Source organism: Sciurus carolinensis, chromosome 4 (assembly GCF_902686445.1).
Source record: "Sciurus carolinensis chromosome 4, mSciCar1.2, whole genome shotgun sequence".
NCBI classification, from domain to species: Eukaryota; Metazoa; Chordata; class Mammalia; order Rodentia; family Sciuridae; genus Sciurus; species Sciurus carolinensis.
The window spans coordinates 101,074,519-101,093,043 of NC_062216.1; positions in this window are offsets into that span (position 1 = coordinate 101,074,519).

Sequence of the window (18,525 nt, forward strand, 5' to 3'; positions counted from 1 at the left end):
CACCAGGATGCTTCACCTCATCTTGGACCAGGAGCAGTGGACTCTGCTGACCATGGACTGAACCTCTGAAATCATAAGCCAAAATAAACTTTTCCTTCTCTAAGTTGTGCTTGTCTGGTATCTTGGTAAGAATGATGAAAAGCTGACTAACACATCTTTCTTTGATTTGCTCTGAGGAGAAAGAAGAAAGAGATGGAAGGAGGGAAACAGGAATAAAGGCAAAGAAGAAAAGATGGTCCGTAAACCCCAAAGGAAATGCCCTGTCTAGATCTGCCACCACAGAAAGGCAGGGAGCAGGAAGCCTGAAATAGATGGGGCATAGATGACATTTTAATCACATTGACCCTGCCCATTAATAACCATACCCAAGCAGGAATAGAACTTGAAACACATCATGATAAGATCTGCTGCTTTGGATAGGGAGGGTTGCAATGCCTGTTCCCCCTCAGAGACTTTTAAGAGAGTTGTTTCAATTAAGAACAAATTAGTGGAAGCAACTGGGACATAGCTCAGTGGTAGAGTACTGAACCAGTAGGCATGAGAACCTGGATTCTATCCCCAGCGCCGAAAAAAGCAAATTAGTGGAAATAGAAAAGGTAGGCTGCATTTTCTAAAAGTTTATCTGAAAATAAAATAAAAGAAGAATAATTTAAGGAGTTATCAGGATCAAGAGAAAAGGAGGGGGCAGAAGTTAGGCATGAATTGAATTTATTCAAGAAGTTGAAGTGTAGAAGATTCAATTCAAGAGCCTGACTGATTAATAGAGCAAAGTTCCAAAGAAGATAAGGAGGATAAGAGCAAGATCATATCAGGCAAAGCTAACCTAGCCATAAGAAGAGACACTATGTCCTCTGAGAAATAAGGTCAATAGAAAAGAAAAGTAGAAAAGAAGATGGTATTAACAAGAAGAATGGGGAAAGAGTTCTATTAAGTGGAGAATAGTAGGTATTTGAGGTTAGAGGAGAATATCCACGTAAGCAGAAAGACTCAATTTTGAATCTTCACTCTACCACTACCTTGACTGTGTTACTAGCAATTTTTTTATTCTCTGTAAGCTTCAGTTTTCCTTAAAGGGGGATGATGATCCTGGATCCATATTTCAATGATTTCAATTCTAACAGAAAACCCATACTCCAGTCATCATAAATAGCATTATTGCACAGATGTAAACTTCCAACTCTTGGACAGTCTCAGAAGTGGTATTGTTAGTTATAGTAAAAATGGTACCAAGAATCCAGTTCTAAGGCTGGGAATATAACTCAGTTGGTAGAGTGCTTGCCTAACATACACCAAGGCCCTGGGTTCAATCCCCAGCACCACCAAAAAAAAAAAAAAAAGTTCTATCATATTCTCCATTTAACTGTTCTCTGTGTTGGTTTTGCCATCCACTTGCTTCCCTCAAAGTGGCAGGAAAGCTTGGACATTGCTAGGTATCATGTTTCTGACATCTATAGAAAAGTGTAGTACCTAGTCCCTATCCTCAAATGTAATATATTCCAGGTATAAAAGACCCCCATGCCCATACAGAAAAATACCTAATAACACAAAACACACTGCACTAAATCACTGCTAGAGACAAAATCTCCAGAGGGTTCAACTTTGCTGAATGTCAAAAACTTCTTTAATGACTCAGATGAGTAGCTGCAATTGATGAGTTATACACACAACAACAACAACAACAACAGAGACTCGGACTGCAATTTCAAGTCTTTAACCAGGTAGGACCCAGTCATCTGAAATGAGATCAGTGGGCAGTATTTGTTTCAAAGTAGAATCACTAATAAAACTAACAACAACTTGCTTTGTTTAAGCTATCAATTTGGCATGAGGTTGTATCTTCAGCCAGTTTCAATCTTTGGGTTAGTTCTTGAAAAATATCATTCAAGTTGTTCTTATAACATGATGAATTCCTCACTAATCACTCTGTTTTAAACAATAAACTGTTTTGCATTTGCATCAAAATTGTAAGCTCAATTGTAATAATAACTGTCTGAAATGTAAGCATGGTACTATTATGACCTTGCTATGTCAAACTGAGTAAATTATCATGTTAAAACTAAGCAACTGGGATCAAACTCAGGGCCTTAAATATGCTAGACAAGTACTCTGCAGCTGAACTACACCCCAAGCTCCTGATTGGCTGAAATTTTTTTTAAAAAAAGTAAAATGGTATTTTGTTTTCCAATTCAAAACTATATAAATAATTATTTCAAAGGTATTATTTTAATTATTTATGAAATATCAATTTATCAAAGTAAAGAGTATATAATTTTAGTTTGATTGGGTCTTCATTCATCTGGCCTATTAGTGATCACTCTGTTTTGCCATCGGTTTGCACAGCCATAGATTATTTATAATGAGGTACAACCTTTGTGTTTCATCTCCAAATTAATAAACATCTTACCTGGACATTACTTGATCACTATGTGATCAATCTTCTTCCTACTGCTTGGTTCTGCATTTTATTCTGAAGAAAAAAAAAATGTCAAGTAACAAAAATTGCACAAACCCCAAAACATCAAATAGGAATATCTTTTTAAATCTTTGAATAGAATATCTATTCTGAAACTGAATATCTAATTCTGAAACTGAAACCTAAGTCAATGTACTTATCAATTTGTGGTCTCTCATCTTGAAAAATCACTGTGAAATGTACAGAGAATTGGAAAGAAATGAACTATTTTAGTAGTGCTTCCTAATACCAAAATAAATAAAAAGTAAAAAGGAAGCTTCCCCCAGTGTGAAAAAGCATTCATCTGTATGCAATACAAAATAAAAAATGTGTTTCTGAGCTGAAGAGCTAAGATAATTTCATCATCTTCTCTAAACCATTGATTTGTGTGAGATATTTGGATGAGTATTGAAAAATTCAGTAGATAAGTTATTGCTACAAGTTAATGATGACAGATCTCCATCAGGGTGTGATATAGTAAAGAAATAAGAATGTAAGAGTGCATTGACAAGAAAAGCAAAGTCAATTTCTTCTGTATGATCTTTGTTTTTTAAAATTGCCATGAAACTTCTATGCAGGAGCCCCAGGGTAATCACATCTATTTCTCATAGACCTACAGGCTAAGTATAGACTCAGCTTTCAATTATCACTGTGATGGATGAGAGACTCACAGTGTGAATAATAGATGGAGAAGCAGTCAACTAACATATGCACTACTCATAATTTTAAAACCCTTGTTGACTTTAAAACATTATCCTTAGTTTTCCATGATAGTTTAGGTATGTAGCAAAACTGCTTTGTGCCTTTTATTTTTAAACTTTATTTTCTATTTAAATTTTCTTTTTAAATATATGTTCTAATACAACCTGTGTTGTTTTGCTTTGCTTCGTTTTGTTTTTCTGAGGCTGTGTCTTCCTATATTGCTCTTTTTGGTCTTGAACTCCTGGGCACAAGCACTTTTCTGACTATGTCCCCCGAATAACTGGGACTTCAGGTGCACCACTGCACCTGGCTACAACTTTTTTTTTTTTTTCAATTTCCCGACTTACAATAGATATTTATCAGACCTTGTCATCACCTCACACATTTGAATACTTTCTGTTTCATGTATTGTCTGAATCGTGGGTCTTGTTTTGCCAGAATAGAAACCAGCAGCTCAGTCTCCCAGGATATCCTAGAGTTTGGGGCAGGTATGTGCCCAGGTTCAGCCATCAAACACATCTGCCTGAGATTTATTGAAGGAGATTTACATGAAGAGGGAGACACACCATAAAGTATGTTCTAACGATGGTGGCAGACTGGCAGACATATATACAGCTTCATCAGGTGACAACTGCAGTTTGCAAGTGCAAACGAAAATACCATGTCCAGACCTGGCAGCAGGAGCTGTGGTACATTAACCCAGCAGGAGCAGCAGCAGGAGCACACTAGCAGGGTCTCTACTGAAACAGTCAATGAAATACTAAGGATGTAATGGGGAACATAGGTGCCAGCTCTGATTCTGTGCTCCTTGCAAAAATTCTGATTTCTACTCATAATTCTATAAATAATACATGATATATAATATTTGTTTCTTTGTTTACTATATATATGACAACACAACACAAATGCTAGGAGGAGAAAAGTGAAAGCATATACTTGTAACATTCTCATGCTATGTCTAAAGTAGAATAATATCATATTAATGAAGGATATATACTATAAAACCTCAAGCAACCATCAAAATAATGCAAAAGAGATTATAGCAAGTAAATCAACAAAGAGCATAAGATGAAAAATAAAATGCCTCAATCCAAAAAAGGCAATAAAAGAGAGAAAAGAGTAAAGGAGAAATGAAGAAAAGGTAAGGAATACAAAAGAAAAATAGCAAAATGGTAGATTTAAGCCCATCCGTGTCAATAGTCACATTGAAGATTCCAAGAAAAGGATAAAGATTATAAGATTATATATAAAATGTAAAATTCAGCTATATGATGCCTCTAAGAAACCAACTGTAAACATAATTGATATATTAAATATTATACTTTGTATATTAAATATTAAACATTGTATACATTAAGTATGAAAGGATGGACAAAGATACACTATGCTAACACTGCTTAAAAGAAAGCTAGAGTAGGATAGATTGATACAGACAAATAAGTTTTCAGAGCAAACATAAGCAGGATAATTTTACAACAGCAAAGGGGTCATTCCAACAAGAGAACACAATTCTAAAACTTTAAGCATGTAGCCAGGCATGGTGCCACATGCCTGTAGTTCCAGCAGCTTGGGAGTCTGAGGCAGGAGGATGGCAAATGTAAAGCCAGTCTCAGCAACTTAGCAAGGCCCTAACGGCTTACTGAGACTCTGTCACAAAAAACAAAATAAAATAAAATGAAAAGGGCTAGGAATGTGACTCAGTGATAAGTGCCCCTGGGTTCAATCCCTAGTAACAAAACAAAACAAAAAAAAACCAACCCCAAAAAACAAAAAAACAAACAAACAAACAAAAAAAGCAAAACAAAAGTTTAAGCATCTAAAAACAGAGCTTCAAGATACATGGTAGTTGTGAAAGAAAAATAGCAAAACCACAACCAGAAATATTAATACTCCTCACTCAATACTTGATGGAATTATTATAAAGAAGATAGTATGCAATAAGAATATAAAAGATTTGAATAACACTGTTAACTGGGTTAACCTAAATGATACTCCCCAATGGTTGCACAATATATACCTGTTTTGAGTACACATGGGACATTTATTCAAATCATAGCTTAAACCTTAAAAGTGATCTTAACAAACTTACTATAATTCCAGACATTCATATTATATTTTCTGAGTACAACAAATAACAATTAAGCTGAAATCAATACCAGAACTCTACTCCCCTAAATATTTACAAATTAAATATTACACTTCTAAATTAACAACAATGGATCAAAGAAAGAAGAGGGAGATTAGGAAATATTGTGAACTAAATGAAAATTAAAACAAGACAGGTCAGAATTTGTAGGATGCCTCTAAAGCAGCTCTAAGAGGAAATCTGTAGTTCCAAAAGCCTATAATAAAAAGAAAAAACAAGAATGAATGATATTCACAGTTCTTTAAAAAGATCAAAAAGTGCTATGGATGTAGCTCAGTGGTAGAGTCCTTGTCTAAACATGTGCAAGGCCCTAGTTTCAATCTCTAGTATTGCAAAAACAAACAAATAATAAATACATAAATAATAAAAAAATTGATAACCTCACAAGGCTGATCATGGAAAAAGGATAGAAGACACAACCAGTTTCAGAAGTGATAGTAGTTACATCATTATAGATCCCAAAAATATTATGAACATTTTATGCCAAAAAAGTCTGGTGCAATGAACATACTCTTTGAAATAAACTACCAAAGCACATTTTAAAAATCCAGATGATTTGGGGATGGGACATAGCTCAGTGGTAGAGTGCTTGCTGAGATGTGCAAGTTCCCATGTTAAATCTCCAAAATACAAAAATCAAAATAAATGAACAAAAAGGAATAGATGATTTGAATAGGCTTACACTTAACTAAGTATAAAGCTTCATAGTTTGTAGTTTAAAGCTTTCACATGAGAAGAATTCCAGTCCCAGTTGGCCCAACTAGCAATGTCTACTAATAATTTAAAGGAAAAAATAATATGATTTTCTATCAACTCCTTTAGAAAATTAAATAGGAGGTAATACTTCCTAACATATTCTGTGAGGTCAGCATTATCCTGACTCCAAAACCAAAGACTTTATAAGAAAACTACAAAACTATCTCCCTCATTTAATTACATGCAAAAATTCTAAACAAAATTTTAGTAAATCAAATCTAAGAATATATTAAAAAGAATATATTAATACATCATTTATTCTTTTCTTGTTCTTAACATTGAAACTGAGGTCATTTAACATAGTGAAAGGCAATTAAGTGGACAAAGGACAGTCTTTTCAATAAATAATACTGAAAAATTTGGATATCCACACACAAAAAAATGAACTTCAATCTACAAATATTAATTCAAAATGGATGACAGACGTAAGTGTAAGAACCTCAAACTAAAACTGTTTGGAACAAAGCTTAGGAGAAAATCTTTGCTACTTTGGGTAACTAAGACAAGGATTTCTTAAATGTAAGCATCAAAAGCACAATCATTTAAAGAAAAAATTGGTAAATTGGATTTCAGCAAAATTAGAAATTTCTGCACTTCAAAACCTGCCTTTTATTTTAATTAAACTTGTTATTTTCAGATAAAAACAAATCATTATGCAGTTATTAAAAAAAGAGATATCCTACATACCATTTACCCGGTTTCTCCTAAAAGTAACATATTTCTAAACTATAGTATAAAATCACAACCAAGCTATTCACATTGATATAATCAAGATACAGAACATTTCCATCACACAAGAACCCCTCAGTTTCACTGATAGCCTCACTGATTCCTCTTTCCTCACCTTCTCCTTGACCTTGGATATCATTAATCTCTTCTTCATGGATATTGTCATTTCAACAATGTTATTTAAAATCTGGGGCTGTGTTCACTTGCTCCAAAATCCTTTTTTAAAAAGTCTGCCTTTCTTCCATTGAATTGATTTCAAACTTTTATCAAAAAATTAGTTGGGCAGGACTGGAGGTATATGTAGCTCAGTGGTATAGCACTTACCTGGCATGCGTGAGGCCCTGGTGAAATCCCTAGCACTGCAACAAAATAAACAAATAAATAAATAAAAGTGGGTTATTTGTGAGTTTTTGGTTTTGCTACATTGATTTCTGTGCCTATCTCTCCCCTAATACCACACAATCTTAATACTGCAATTACTTAATGAGTCTTGAAATTAGGTAAGCAGATTCTTTCTCATTTATTCTCCTTTTAAAATTGTTTTAGCTATTCCTTTCCTTTGCATTTCAACTTCATTAATAAACATTTTTTCCCCATGGTAAAGATATACCAGAACTTGTTTAACCATCAATCCATTAAACTTGTGGGCTCTTTTCGACTTGGAGTTAGTATTAATAAAGTTGCTATAAGCATGTGTGTGTGTGTGTGTGTGTGTGTGTGTGTGTGTGTGTGTGGTAGTGATGGGAATTGAACCCAAGGCTTCACACATGTTAGGCAAACACTCTTCTCCAGAACTGCATCCCAAGTCCTATTTATATTTTACAACAATTCTGCATATACATGTGGAAAATCTTGCTGGGATTTATGGTAGGAATTGTGTTAGACCTAGGTATCAATTTGAGGAGGATTAACAGCTTTACTCAATTGAGTGTACTGTGTCTTCAAATCCATGAGCATGTTTTGTCTTCTACTTTTATTTAGATTGTCCTTGATGACTTTCATCAGCATTTAGTTGGGGCATACAAGTCCTGCACAAATTTTGTTAGATATAAATCTAAGTACTTGCTCTTTTCTAAAGTGATTTTTTAAATGGTATTTTTAATGTGGACATCCACATTTTCTTTGCTAGTATATAAAAACATAATCAGTTTTTATACATATGTTTAATGATACCTTATTAGTTCGGGGTGTTCTTTTGTCAAAAGATGCTTTTTTTTTTGGCTTTCAGAAAATGTTTATTTTGTGTATTTGATTTTTTGTATTTTTATTTTTACTTATTTTTTTAAATTTTGATTCATTGTACACAAATGGGGTACAACTTTTGTTTCTCTGGTTGTACACAAAGTAGAGTAACACCATTTGCGTAATCATACATGTACATAGGGTAATGATGTTTGTCTCATTCTATTAATTTTCCTTCCCCCACCCACCCATCATTTTCCTCTATACAATCCATCCTTCCTCCATTTTTGCCTCCCCTGCCCCCACCTCCCATTATGTATCATCATTCATTTATTAGAGAAATCATTCAGCCTTTGGTTTTTTGGGATTGGCTTATTTCACTTAGCATGATATTCTCTAACTCCATCCATTTACCTGCAAATGCCATAATTTGTACAGTTTCTTTATCCATTCATCTATTGAAGGGCATATAGGTCAGTTCCACAATCTAGCTATTGTGAATTGAGCTCCTATAAACATTGATGTAGCTGTGTCACTGTAGTATGTTGATTTTAAGTCCTTTGGGTATAGGCCAAGAAGTGGGATAGCTGGGTCAAATGGTGGTTCCATTCCAAGTTTTCTAAGAAATCTCCATACTACTTTCCAGAGTGGCTGTGCCAATTTGCAACCCCACCAGCAATGTATGAGTGTACCTTTTCCCCTATATCCTCCCCAACACCTATTGTTGTTTACTTGGGAATCAATCTAACAAAAGAGGTGAAAGACCTCTACAACAAGAACTACAGAACACTAAAGAAAGAATTTAAAGAAAAGCTTAGAAAATGGAAAGATCTCCCTTGTTCTTGGATAGGTAGAATTAATATTGTCAAAATGGCCATACTATCAAAAGCACTATACAAACTCAATGCAATTCCAATTAAAATCCCAAGGATGTACCTCATAGAAATAGAGAAAGCAATCATGAAATTCATTCGGAAGAATAAGAGACCCAGAATAGCTAAAGTAATCCTTAACAGGAAGTGGAAAGCAGGTGGTATCACAACACCAGATCTTCAACTATACTACAGAGCAATAGTAACAAAAATAGCATGGTATTGGCATCAAAATAGACAGGTAGATCAATAGTACAGAATAGAGGACACAGAGACAAACCCACATAAATACAGTTATCTCATACTAGACAAAGGTGCCAAAAACATACAATGAAGAAAAGATAGCCTGTTCAACAAATGGTGCTGGGAAAACTGGAAATCCATATGCAGCAAAATGAAACTAAACCCCTTTCTCACTCTGCACAAAACTCAACTCAGAATGGATCAAGGACCTTGGAATTAGACCAGAGGCCCTGCACTTAATAGAAGAAAAAGTAGGTCCAAATCGTCATCATGTTGGCTTAGGACCAGACTTCCTTAACATGACTCCCAAAGCACAAGATATAAAAGCAGGAATCAATAATTGGGATAGATTCAAACTAAAAAGACTTTTCTGAGCAAAGGAAACAATCAACAATGTGAAGACAGAGCCTACAGAATGGGAGAAAATCTTTGCCACACACACGTAAGATAGAGCACGAATATCTAGAATCTATAAAGAACTCAAAAAACTTTACACCAAGAATACAAATAACCCAATCAATAAATGGGCTAAGGAAATGAGCAGACACTTTACAGAAGATATACAAGCAATCAACAGATATATGAAAAAAATGTTCAACGTCTCTAGTAATAAGAAAAATACAAATCAAAACTACCCTAAGATTTCATCTCACCCCAATTAGAATGTCTATTATCAAAAGACGCTTTTAAGAGAATGAAAAGACAAGTCACAAGTTAGTAGAAAATATTTGTAAATTATATGTCTGATGAAGAACTCATGTCCAGGCTGTGTAAAGAACTCTTAATGTTGAAGGCAATATGTTTGGAAAAACACTTCACCCAATACTATAGCCATATGAGTTAATGCCTGACATCCTCTAGTCATTGGGGAAATATAGATGAAAACCATGATAAGATTACTACATGCTCAATCACATGGTTAAAATTAAACTTACTGATCATGTAGAATATTGGTGAGGATGTTGTGAGACTGGGAACACACTCATAGGTGGGAATATAAAATGATACAACCATTTCATGAAATAATTTGGAATTTTTTTTAAAAATTAAAATATTACATGATCCATTCATTCAATTTTTCAGTATTTACTGGAGAGATGAAATCATGTCCAAAGTATTGTCAATGGTCATAGAATCTTGATGGGTGGTATACAAAAAAAAAGCCCCAAATGTCCTTCAACAGATGAACACAAATAAGCTGTGCACATCTGTAAACAAAAAATTCATCAACACAAGGTGATGAATTATTGATACATGTCATCACATAAATGGGGCTCAAAATAATTGTGCTGAGTAAAACAAGCTAACAAAACAGTATAAATTGTAAAATTAATTTATATAAAGTTATATTAAATGCAAACTAATCTATAGTAAAAAAAAAAAAAGCAGATGCTATTTGCCTGGGCATGGCATTGGTGGCAGAGCAATTTAGTGATTGACTTAGACTTTTTAGATTTTAAATCAAGTCCTTATCAAGTATATATATTGAAACATTTAAGAGAACTTAAGAATCAAATTATTTAAAAGTTTAACATATTATCTTTGTAAGAACTAATTTTACAATTGAGAGGAGTTTAAGTCACACAACTAAAGTATTTTAGAAAAATGAATATTTTATAAGCATAATTTTAAAGCATTTTAAAATATTAAACAGAATTTATCAAACATTTTTCAGAAACTGCTAAAGGTACAAAAAGTTGTATGTTGAGCTTACACTTCAAAGAAGGACTTTAATTTCAAATTTTAATCAAATTTTGCAGATAAACTGTTCTTCAGGGCATAAGTACCTCACATTTAATGTGATCTTTCTATTTTCATTATGAACTTTGTCCCTATTCTCACAGTCCTATTGACTCTTAAAGTCTTCCATTTTTAGCCTACAAATTAGCCTGTCACTGGATTTTTGAGAAAGCAATTCTAAGGTTGAGGAAAACTGTGTGTGTGTGTGTGTGTGTGTGTGTGTGTGTGTGTGTATGGATGAGCTACTCTGAGTTTCTGGAAAGCAGAGGTTGCTTCACCATCTTCTGTGGACTTGGTTGGCATGCTTGGTACAAAGTAGTCTCTCAATAGGTACTCAACAGGAATTCAGTAAGAGCCGTTGAACAAAGTCACTTGTTCTTCTTAAATAGAGCTCTTCTTTCTAGTTCTTGTACACAATTAATCCTAGCATGAGCACCCTTGACTCTTGTTGTGCTCAATTCTCAGGAGGCTGTTGGCTGCTTAGCATCTGATTCCTCCTTGGTAGTTGTCCATGATTCCTGGCAGATACACCCTGGACTTCTCTGGTCTAAGTGAAGCCAGAATTTTACAAAGAAGTTGGGAAAACATAATATGTTTGTAAAAGACACCTTAAAAGAGATGTCTGTTGGCCTACTTCATTAGAACTTACATTACTTACGTGATTTTGCTTATGCGTTTATAAATTAATCCACCATTTAATTATTCTTTGTTTTGTGACTACTGCATGCCTAGTACAATAGTAGGTTCTAGGTACACAGCAGAGAACAAGACAGATGCAGTTCCTTCCCTCATTGAGATTTTTTCTAGATTTTCAAATTAACTTCTAGTCAGAAAAAATAAAATAATTACAAACTTTGGTACATGTTCTGCAGAAAATAAATATAAAGTTGAGACAGAAAATAATAGCAGTCATAGCCCTGCAGTACAATGAGATGTTTAGAACTTTTTTCAGTAAGAATCATGATGGTCCAAGGATAGATCTTAAACTCAGATTCACAGATGAAAAAGACATTCACCCAGAATGGGAGAACCTTCTTAGCAGAGGAAACGACATGATTAGGGAAACTAAGACTGGACAAAATATCATATTCGAATAAGTAAAAAATGATTACCGTGGTCAGAATATGGGGCACTGGAGAGAGATGACAAGATTGTGGTGAAGAATGAGATGGTATTTTGAGAAAGAGTCAGGGACAAGATCTGCAGAGTCTTATAACACAGTGTCCTCTAATGATAATGGTTTTTTTTTTTTTTTTTTGAGGGGTGGGGGGGTTAGTACTGGGAATTGAACTCAGAGGTGCTTTACCCTAAGCTACATTTTCAGTCATTTGTATTTTAAGACAGGATCTTGTTAAGTTGCTTAGAGCCCTGCTACATTGCTTAGGCTGACCTTGAACTTTCAGTCCTCCTGATTCAGCCTCTAGAGTTGGGATTACAGGCATGTGCCACCACACCCAGCATTTCCCTGGATTTTTTCTTTTTTTTCTTTTTTCTTTTTTTGGTGCTGGGGATCGAACCCAGGGCCTTGTGCTTGCAAGGCAAGCACTCTACCGACTGAGCTATCTCCCCAGCTCCCTGGATTTTTTGAACTCTAAAACTGGATACTAAATTATTCAATTTTGGTTTTCAATATACTTGGCATGGTATTCTGCTCCTGCTAACACTTTAATTAATATTACATGGCAATTATAATTATTCCTTTTTTTCTATTTCAAAAATAACTCATGTAATTATTATTTTTACTGTTAATTCTGTTGTCATCAACTTCTCTGGACTTTTAATGTCTGCTTCTAAAATAATTCCTCTAATGTTCCATCCATAGATATTTTTGCCCACATATTCTTTTATCTTCTTCTCTGTTCTACAACTTCTCTAACACATTTATTCTTTGCTCTTTTCTGTGAATAGGCCATTGTTTTTACCAGTTACCTCTCAAGCCCTACCATGCCATTATAATTAAGCACTTTTCAAGAGTATTTTAGAATTTTTTAAATTCAAATTTTCATTTCTCTCTGTGTATTTCTTTTTATAACTCATGAAAACCTTCACCTGAATAGACAGACCTTGGAGGTTCTATAATTTCCTACCTTCATTTATCAACAAACTATTTTTGTATGATCCATTATGCTGTGTTTATAATCTAATATATAATGCTTCCATTTCTTAACATCTTTTCATTTATAGTGGCTTACCTTTTAGCAATAATTTATTGAGGTCGGTTTCTATTAGAAATGTCCATGCAAAATTTCTTAGCAAAAGTTGAAACTAAAATATTAATTTTTTAAAACCCCACAAACTAAAGGTTAATCATTTCTAAACTCTTTGATAAACAGATTGTCAGTCACAGGTCTTTGCATCAAATTTACATTCAAGTCCATAAAGCAATAAAAGTGTTATTAGTAATAGTAACCACTCATCTGGAATTACAGAAAGTGGCAAATAAATCAAAAGAGAGATATTTAGATTGCTTAATTAGATTAGACCCTCCTTTTATTTGTCATTTTCATTGCAAAGCTGTTCAGGGGATATGACTTTCCTGGTTCCACCTGGGATCTTCCAACCAATCTGCTTTTGAGGCTGGGAGAAGTCCATGTGTCTTCTATTTTTGTTAATTTGCCAAGGCTGTCATTTCTTTTTAAGTCCTTGAATAACCCAATAGCGCATTCTAGTTTAACCATGCTTAAGTATTTTTTTTTCTAGTCATATTAACTATTACTAACATGAAAAAAAAATTGAATGAGCCGAAGTTCAGGAAAATGATGTTTTCTAGATATTGAGTAGGAAAATGCTGATCTGCATGTTGCCATGGAGTTAGTGTCTGCTTACAGTTGCATTCCTTCAATGGCAGGTAAAAACAGAGCAATTATCTGAAAAGAGCAACACTTTATCTTGGCTTTCTTACTCACTAGCAGGCTTAGGAATACCTCTGCCACAAACAATATTACTAGCTATTTACAATAGCAAAACCCTGCTGCTATAGTGCCACAGAGATTCTATGATGAAAATTGTGAATTTTTCTTTTTAAAAACATATTTTGGGTAAAAAGAAACTCTTTATTCAAGAGAATTCTCTATAAACAGAAAATACTCCTGTATCTTTAAGTATCCTACCACAAACACTGTATTTGATAAGAAAAGGCTATCACTAATGCTCTTCTTAAGGATAAGATTTTAATGCCAGATGTTTCTATTTACTCTTATCTCATATGCTGCTGCTTTTGCATGTGGTATTTCTGTTAACTCAAAAGGCAGCACCAATTCAGGAATAAATAAGTATATGGAGAAATTAAGGATTATCATCACGGTTATTTAAAAATGCATAAATATACATATATGCATTACAATTGTATCTCTTGCCTTCAATATGTTTTTTTGTGCATGAAATAGGGAAGAGCAAGCAGACTAATTAATTATAAATTAATCATTCTTATTTATGAAAAATAATATATGCATAGCTATGAAATGAAAAGCCCATGCTTCTTTCCTTCTTCCCCATTCCTCCCATCTCTACCAATACCATCCCTCAGCAACAACCAGAATCTATTTCTGTTTTTAGTTATCAAGGATGGATTGCCCTGCAGCTAAATAAACTTCAGCTTCCAGGCCCTACAGGTAGTAAGTCCCCCCAAAACCCTGAGAGTGACTCAGGAGTGAATCCAGATTTTCCATGGGTCCTGAAATTTATACATGTAGCAGCACAGACCTTTAAGAAAAAAGAGTATGAAATTATGGATACAAAATTACTAGGGTTCTTCTCAGTTCCTTGCAAGTGGCCCAATACAATTTGAAGATTCCTGCAGATGAAGTTTTGTTGTTTCAGAGATAGTTCATCCCTGGTTGCTGTTTCTAGATTTTCTGACGGTATTAGACATTATCTGTTGATGGCCTGTGGTAGGCAAAAGACATTTAGAATTCATACCCTATCAATTCCCCTTTCTCTTATCTACTTTGTAGTATTTCTTAGTTGTATTATTTTATTTATAGTTAAGATTTCCAGTGACTAAAATTATATATTATACTTTATAAGTTAATTTAAAAAATAATAAACAACACAAGCATATTACTATTATATATGCATAAGCATAAATATAAAAACTGCAATATTTTCAGATGAATCAAGTAATGTGGTTGGATGCATAAAGAAGAAAACAGATTACCTTTTAGCAATTGGTTAAGTTCAGTTGCTATTAGAAATGGGTAAAAAGGTTTTCTACCTTAAGGAGAATCATCCACATATCTTGTATTTATGATATTCTTAACTTTTAAAAAGTTTTTCCCCCCTTTTCCTACTTCTGATAAGATATAGCTGACCTTGTTTCTTGTACTCATTATTTACTTTTGGGATTTCTTTGTTCATTTCCTGGATTAACTCCTGAAACAATTTTTTGATGTAGTTTTGGACGAGGTTACACTCATGAATGCCCTTCAATATTAAATGACTTCACAGACAATTACTAGTTTCAGAAAATGTTCTTTATGCAAAAAAAGCTAAAGGTATGCTTAACTTAGTTATCCCTTATGTACTTTGCTATAATAACATGTCTTTAAGAAAAAATTCAAAGAAAATTATAGGAATGAAGGTAAGCATGGTAGGTCTTCTGAGATGGAGACACCTATTGTATTTGTTAAAAGCCATTCATTTAAGTCATGCATTTATATGGATAAAAGCAAGGAGAAAACAGTAGGCATTACACTATTCAACCAAAAGAGTTACTATTTTCTAAATAGCTAAACACTTTAAGAGTTTTTCTTTCTTTTTGTCTGAATATTCAAATCAAGAAGAACCATACCTTGCAAATAACAAACCAGTACTCTTAATTCATACGTCAGAATCACTTCAGCCTAGAACAGGCACTCCTTCAATAATTCCACATACTAAAAATAATTACCCTTCCATTGAATGTTTTGTGAAATAAATTGTTTATGCTTTGCAAACTGAGGAAAATAGGCTTTTCTACTACAATTTTTAAAACTCTTCAAAATACTACATTTATAGCATCTTATAAGAAATTATAGTTTTCTTCTTGGCAATTTCCTTAATATTTTCAATAATCATTAATGGTGAAAGAGTAGAATACCACTGTTTGCAACATTTTGTATTTGTGCAAAAAAAAAAAAGTGTTCATTTGCAGAGACATGTTTGGGTAACCCTAAGATGGCAGCTGGCATTGAGTCAAGAGGTGGTGCATAATTAGTGTTAACACAGCATGATCTACTTTTGCCTGATTAGTTAATGTCTTCTCTGCGCTAGTGGTCAACAGATATTCCTCATTCTTTCTTGATTGGTACCAAGGGGCATGCTTCAGTTGTGCTAATCCTAAGCTGATTGGCTGCCTTAGGTATATAAGACACCCACCTATAGGAAGCACCTTGGATAAGCAGCACCTCTGATAGATCGCAGAACGCCCGGAGATTGCAGTTCGCAGAATGGAGAACTAAAGCCACACCTCTAGGTCGCAGGTTGTAGGACGTAGGCTGCATGCTCCACACCGCATGCCGCACCTCCAAGAAGTGACCCACCTTTAAGAAGCAGTAGACCTTTGATAAGTGTAGCCTCTCTGAAAGAGTAGCATTCTCTAAAATTAAGCAAAGTCTCTTTTCCTCTAAGCAAATTCTCTTTTCCTCTAAGCAAAGTCTTTCTTCCTCTCAAAGCCTCTCTTCCTCTAAAACTAAAAGTAAGCAAAGCCTTTCTTCCTCTATAAACTAGCGAACAAGCAAACAAGCAAGGAAGTAGCCCAGTTAAAGATAATAGAAGTAGTTCAGTTTCCAGTCTACCTCCAATAAATTACCGCGGGATTTTCGCTGCGGGCGGCAACATTCATTCATTATTTTTTATTTCATTGGCATCCAATGAGCCCTGCTCTTTTCCTTGTGTAAGACAGGGTGAATTTGAATAAGGACACGTTGATATGACTAGCATGACTGTTTTTAGGTGCTTTTTGTGAGTCTGGATAGGTGCCCAGTGAACTATGTCTTTGCAGTATTCATGGGCAGGTTGAAGCATAAGGAGAAGGTTTTGGATTTCTACTTTGGTACTGCCTGATGCTTATGTTTATTTTCTCTCCTTATGTCCACTCCACCCATTATCATCTTATCCATGTTAATATGTTTTTAAAATCTATCCATCAGTTCAGTACCTAGTATGTGTATGTATGTGAGGTGAAGTGAGAGAACATCAAAGAACAATGTTAGAAATGTCCAGGTAGTTCACACTCAAGCTAGGGAGGCAACCTTTCAGGTAGTTAGAGAACATTGATTTTGAATTGTGTGGTGCAGGCTGTCACTACAATAGGCATTTGGAGAATGAAAGGTCCCTGTGGTTGTATTGATGTGTTGTTTAGAGTTCTTTGATTATTAGCAATAATCAAACTGACTGCCTAATGGATGAAAAAAAGGGGTGAGTATATTTATCCTTATAAAATCTACAGAAAGATTAAAAAGCTAACCACAAAAATGACAGAATCCAAAAGTTAAACTGCCTGAAATGCTTGGTTGTGTTTTAAGAATGCTGTCCCCAGAATAATTATGCTCTATCCATTTTTCTAGCTTGTGTTATTTCACTCAAATATCAAAAACCCAGGAGAGAAAATGTGACTGTTCTGCCTATGTCAATAAACAACTGCTTGGTTATGGTAGATGGGCCACCTTGATTTACAACCCACAAAAACGAATATGGACTTCTAGTTTTACCTATGTCAGAATAGGCAATAATGGAATGTTACAAAAGCTGGATGTCTAAAAGCTCAATCTGTGAATTACCTCTCTATATTAATTATACCTCTATTCTTAGTTTCTGAAGATAATATTTCTGAATTGGAATTCTGATTTAGGTGTATAATGGTTAATTTGAATTATCAATTTGATTGGATTAAGAGATCCTATGATTAAGAGATTTCTGGGTGTGTCCATGAGGGTGTGTCTAGGAATACTGGAATGTGGGATAGTGAACTGAAGTGGAGACCCTCCCTAAGTGTGGGTGGCACCACCCAATAGGATGGTGGCTTGAATGGAATAGAAGTTGGAAGAACAAGGAAGCAGATGCAGATGCAAGCTCCACTCTTGAACAAGTTCTTGATCACTGCTGCTTCAATCCTCTGAGGATATGGAACTCTAGATTTTTCACTCTTCCAAAGTGATCTCTGCCAGTGATTCTCCAGGTAGTTTCCAGAAGACTTGATCTCAGACTAGGGTAGCACTGTAGATCCCTCTTGTTCTGGTACTTCCTCCTCTTTGACTGCGCAGCTGCTGTTTCTTTCAGCTCTCCAACCTGCAGATGGCCATTGTGGACTATCCAGCTTCTGGTTGTGTAAGTCAATCTAATAAATCCCCTTTTTATAATCATACTTCCTATTGATTATGTTCCTCTAGAGAGAACTCTGACTAAAACAAGGTGCTTAGTCACTGACCTTGGGTAAATTACCTTCTATACCTCCTGTACACTTTCCTACCTTTCAGGACTTTGGGGATTCAGCCCAATTTGTACAAGACTCTATCACAGATATGTACAAAATAAGTGAAGGCATTCATGTTATCATTGCATAAACAAATGCATCTAGAATAAGCATAACTGGCAAGGTAGATAATATCCTACTCTTCTGTTAATTAAACTTCCTTACACTTCTGTTCACACTTGCTAAAAAATTATTAATCCAACATGTCTCCTTTAACTCCTTATTGAGAAAAAGCATATATTATTTTAAACGG